Source organism: Amia ocellicauda, chromosome 23 (assembly GCF_036373705.1).
Source record: "Amia ocellicauda isolate fAmiCal2 chromosome 23, fAmiCal2.hap1, whole genome shotgun sequence".
In the NCBI taxonomy this organism is placed as follows: Eukaryota; Metazoa; Chordata; class Actinopteri; order Amiiformes; family Amiidae; genus Amia; species Amia ocellicauda.
This window is the reverse complement of record NC_089872.1, coordinates 6,406,408-6,411,947: the sequence shown is the minus strand read 5'-3', so window position 1 is coordinate 6,411,947 and position 5,540 is coordinate 6,406,408. Positions and strand designations below refer to the sequence as shown.

At 50.6% G+C, this 5,540-nt stretch overlaps 1 long non-coding RNA gene across 1 annotated transcript; it reads left to right on the top strand.

Moving 5' to 3' along the window:
- Positions 1 to 201: 201 nt before the first annotated feature.
- LOC136718799 (uncharacterized) lies at positions 202 to 2,537 on the top strand. The gene is made up of 2 exons (XR_010805319.1): positions 202 to 1,396; positions 1,488 to 2,537. It is a non-coding gene; the product is annotated as an uncharacterized LOC136718799 (long non-coding RNA).
- Positions 2,538 to 5,540: the final 3,003 nt, after the last annotated feature.

Here is a 5,540-nt window from a genome sequence, read left to right as displayed (position 1 = left end):
TCACAAGGAGGACGTGATGAGGCACACTGTCCGTTTAAAGTTGAACTCGATGCTCAATTTCAATGTGCTTTTGCATTTCCGTTCTTTTCAAAATCCAGCATTCACTGTCTCTGAAGAAGACGTGTTACAATGTCATACAGCTATTCATCTTCACTGCTAGTGTTGCGAGTGTTGCACACCGACCGTATGATGAGTCGGAACTCTCTCTAAAAAGCTGTGGAAGTCTTGGAGATGAGTGCTCAGTAGGTAGGGGAGCTGTGCGTTGAGAGCCGGGGCAGTGAAGTGAGCGCAGCGGGGCGCGGCGGGCTTGCCGACAGACAGTGATGTGGCATCTGACAGTGATTGTGCGGCAGCAAAGCGAGAGCTCCACCAAAGAGCCCGACTGGCCCGCTGGGGTGGCTGAAATCCTCGTGCAGCCTGCTGCGCCAGGGCCAGCCCTGAGCCAATCAGGGCGCCGGATTATTTAAGGAGCGGAGCGCCGCTTCTCGGCACTTCGTTGCCGAGTTGCACAATGGAGAGGTCTGGGATGAGCGTGCGGGTCTGGAGTCTTGTCTGTCTGCTGATGGCGGCTGCGGTGGACGTGTCTATAGCCCAGGGTCAGAACTGCTCGGTTAGTGACAACGAGAAAATGGCGTGTGGCGCCCCTGCAATCAGTAGAGCCGACTGTGAAGCGAGTAACTGCTGCTTTGATCAGAGGGGAAGACAGCCCTGTTATTACAGCAATGAGGGTGAGTGGTATGGGCAAAATCTCGTAGAAACGGCTCCTGAGCGCATTGCTTTGCTAATCTTCTCCCCTCTCCCTCCAGTGACTGTGCAATGCACCACGGATGGTCAGTTTGTGGTTGTAGTACCCAGGAATGTGACCAGGCCTCCGCTGAGCCTTGACACCGTCAGCCTGCTGGGGGGTCAGGGCGCCCCCTGCAGCCCTGTTGGCACCACTGCTGGCTTTGCCTTGTTCCAGTTCCCAGTCAGTGCCTGTGGCAGCACACTGAAGGTGAGGAAGCGGTTCCCAGCTTTGGCCTGAGCATTGCAGCGCCTTGTGCTGATTGTCTTGGCTGTATAACGTGAGGGTCTGCTTCCCTCTTCCAGAGTGAGGGTGGCGATGTGGTGTACGAGAACACGATGTCCTCTAAACGTGATGTGCAGGAGGGGCCTGATGGCTCCATCACCAGGGACAGCTACTATGAGTAAGTGGGGCTCCCCAGTGGCCGTCTCCATGTGCCAGTACCCGACTGGGTCCAATGGCTGCCTGCTTCTCCTTCCAGGCTGACCTTCCTGTGCAAGTATTCGGGCAGTGAGCTTGTTCCTGTGGAGGCTGTAGTGTACACTGCAGCCCCGCCTCCTCCTTCAGTCGTGGCCCCTGGACCTCTCGGTGTGGAGCTCAGGATTGCAACGGGTACTGTGATGAGCCCTTGTACATGGCCATGCTATGTACTGGTTTCCAATGCATGCTGGCTTCCTAAAGCTCTCCGTCGTTCCTCCTGTAGAAGCTGTGTATGACGCCTACTACGGTGATGGGGACTACCCCGTGACCAAGGTCCTGCGGGATCCTGTGTATGTTGAGGTTCGCATCCTGAATAGGACCGACCCCAACATTGTCCTGACTCTGGAAGACTGCTGGGCAACTTCCACCCCCAGCACGCTCGGCCAGCCCCAGTGGAGCCTGCTGGTTGCTGGGTAACTGGAGCCCTGTATCTCTTGCCGGCCAGCTTGTGTTGGTGGTTTAGGCAGACCTCTTGACCCATGTGTGGTGCTCTTTCCAGGTGTCCGTACAGAGATGACCAGTACCAGACCACCTTGGTTCCTGTGGCTGGCTCTTCAGGGCTGCCATACCCAACGCACTACAAGCGCTTCATCGTGCAGATGTTCACTTTTGTGGATGCTGGCTCCCAGCTCCCTCTGAAGGCGAAGGTAAGGGTCTATTGGCCAAGGAACGCCACATTCCCCATGGCGGCATTGTATTGTACTGCATCTCGTGCTCCCCCAGGTGTTCATCCACTGTAGTGCAGCAGTGTGCCAACCCAGTGCTACTGACCGCTGTGTCACTCCGTGCAACCAGAGAATGAGTGAGTGGCTCGGTTCCAGTGTGAGCTGGACTGGCATCTTTCCCTAAGGCTCCCCCAGTGGAGGGGCTGCTTCTGTAATGCTGCTCTTGTCCCTTCAGGAAGAGCTGTTGCCCCGGTGCAGAGGGCCTCCAGGGAGATGGCCGTGGTGTCCAGTGGGGAAGTGATCCTGACTGCCTCTGAGCTCCCTGCTGTGGACAGGAGGGCTTCTCCCAGTGAAGGTGAGGAGGGGAGCTTTGACACTCTGCTGGCGCTCAGCCCTCTCATGTCTGCACCCTTGTGAGCTGCCTGTCCCTCTCCCGTCTCCACAGTGCCCCAGGCTTTCGGCTATGGTGTGCTGACCGTGGCTGCCTTCACGGTGCTTGTGCTCTGTGCTGTGGTGCTGGCGGCTGTGTGGAGAGCCAGGCCCCACATGCGGGCATCCCAACTGTAACTGGAGCAGGTTTTTGAATAAAATGTGGACTGTGAAATGTCTGACTCGCTCCGTTTCTTCTTGCCTTGCAAAGATCCTTCAGCCGTGTGCTCCAGAGCCTGACTCCAGGCCCTCTGTTCAGTGGCTGCTCTTCCCTCTAGTAATGCACGCCAACCGGTGTGTAGTACTCGTGGCCCTACTGTGCCTTTTACAGGGGTGGCAACAAGTGGCCCCTCCTTGTGTCCGCTGCTCAGAATTCCCTTTCGTGTGTGAGGGGTTGCTGAGAGTATAGTCCTGAGGTGGATTAAACTTGGTCTTTTGCTTGATCTGTATTGATTGGCATGTTGCCCAGATCCAAAGAAGAAATCCCAATAAGCTTCCTGTATCCACACTGTAAAAAATCTCTGTAGTTTTGAAGGTTAATTAACTAACTGTAATAGTGAAGTTTGAAATATGTTTATTCTTTAATGACAAACTACCGTATAATCAGTGTTCACAACTGTAAAATAACATTTAACAGAATCTCCGTTAATTCTGACGGTTAAAATACAATGATAATGAATGTTGAAAACAGTGTCTTTTTTATTACTAGAATTTTAAACCACTGTAAACCATCGTGAAACTAGAATTTCACTCGGTTAGTGAAGGATAAAAGACTGTAAGTCTGGGGGGAGTCGAATAACCTAACCGCGGTGCAATTCAGATTGCTTTAAAACCCCTTACAATTCGACATTTGTTTCAATTTGGCACTGCGCTGTATTCTACTTTTCAAATGAGTCCGTGATCTACAATATGCGATGTGTTCTTTTTATACCTGCTGTATAATCCTGCACTTAAACTGCCTTGTATCTACAATACTTGAGACAGTGGTATCGGACGCTGATGTAACGGTCACATTATTTGTTCCAATTTGTTCTGCCCCGTAGGTGACTTGAACCCGTATTTGCTCTTCTACTGACTCCGTCTTTCTGAAGTTATTGAATAGTATTGCAGTTACTCCGGTTGGGTCTGAAGTGATCATATTTGAGCTTTTGTATAGCTTATAGGTTATACGTCTACATCGCCATGGATAACGCCTGCTAATACATGAATTCTTAAACTAATTTCATTTACTTTCATGACGAATATATTTATGAACCATTAAATATTGTAAATGTAGTCACGGTTGTGAAGGTGTAAACCGTAGGCTGAAGAGAAAGCCAGCAATGGGATGAACACACATGTTATATGTCCCGGAGAGAAGGTACAGAATTCTAGCAACTCGTAAAATGAAACACTGAAATGACGTAATGACACATTCTGACCAATCGTAATGAATATGAGGTCAAAACGCGTTGCATGCCCCCTTTCAATAATTGTGTACAGTTGCTGCCGCAATATTCAACGTGTCCGACTGATGAATTGACATGATTCGTGTGGAATCGTGAGATTATTCATCAATAAGGGACTAAACGGCAAAGAGCAATCAGCAACGCCTATATATTTTCTATTTCTTGAAATATTGTTTTGAGCAGATTGTAAAATGATGAATTGTATTGTACATTACAATGAATTGTATTGTAATGAAATGGTATTTTCCACCAATCACGAGCTCTATGGATAATTCAATTAAAACCGCCATGAACGCTGTTGACAACCCATTTCCCAAGTTCAATCGAGCCAAATTCAAAGTAATTAAAGAATGTTAAGTTAGTGAAATAAAAAGGTGCAAACGAATGTTGAAGAAAACATATCAAATACAAAATGAAGTCAAGTGACTGTGTCACAGATACGGCAATCTGCAACCCGTGAATTACATCCCTGGCACAGTGTTGAGAAATCCTTGTGCACACTGTCATTGAATTGTAATAATGAGACTGCGTTTGTCTCGGATAATCCCAGTTCCCTAGTAAAGGCATGAAATGACATGCTTCGAGGTGTATTGCAAAATTCAATACAGCACCTGGTATTCTGTTGATAACTTGACTAATTGACATGATTCGCGTGGAATCGTGAGATTATTCATCAATAAGGGATTATTTAAAAAGACGACACGGCCACCTATCGCGGGGAGGAAAGCAGGTGGCAGGGTCCTAGTTCTACGAACTCACAGGCTACTATTATAATCATTAGCTGGAGTACTGGTAGTGGTACCAACAGCATTGAATTGAGTGTTGCTCATCTGCTCTCTGTAGCCTAAAAAATGAAGTCGGGACAGCACGAAACACGCTCACACAGCGGCAAAATCGGTTCCGTCGTCACTACTCGCTTCACCTGTGCAGGACGGGACGCACTGGGATCCGCGCTGGATCCGCGCCGCTGCTGTTGCAGCCCCACTTGTCGCCGAATTCCACGTGAAAATGTCGCGCTGTCTCCTCAGAGAGACACGCTGAGCGGGATCATCTCAGTGTATAAAAGGAGGCGGTGTGGGTAAGCATCGCAAATCTGTGAGCTGTTCTTGTATTTTCGCCACAATGCTACGTACGAGGGCTTCTTGGTGTGGGCTGCTAGTGCTGTGTGTGTTCGCTGGGCTCTGCGACGCCGGCAGAGTTTCTAAGTGGGCGAGAGCCAAGCCTGCAGCCAGAGCCAAGCCTCCCGCCAGAGCCAAGGCCGTTGTGCGAGTGGATTCTTCTCTGTTCAAGCAGCAAGTCCCCCCCGTCGTGTGGGCACAGTGCGGGGACAGCGCGATCCAGGTGTCGGTGGAGAGAGACCTGTTCGGTACCGGCGAGCTGATCCAGGCTGCGGATATCCAGCTGGGAGGCTGTGCGCTCAGTGGGCAGAACGACACGGTCCTGGTCTTCCAGTCGGAGCTGCAGGGCTGTGGCAGCGCCCTGTCGGTAAGTAGGGGAGGGGGGAGAATACGGCTGTAGACTCGCACGGTGAATGGGTTAAACCATCCTGAGCTTAACCGTTGTGCCTTTCACTTGTAGATGACCGAAGACGAGCTGGTTTACAGCTTCTCCCTAAACTACCACCCGTCCCCGATTGCCAACACTGGCATCGTGAGAACCGACCCTGCTGTTGTCCACATCGAGTGTCACTACCTCCGGTGAGGACTCTGCTGCAGTACTGCTTCAGCCTAGCTG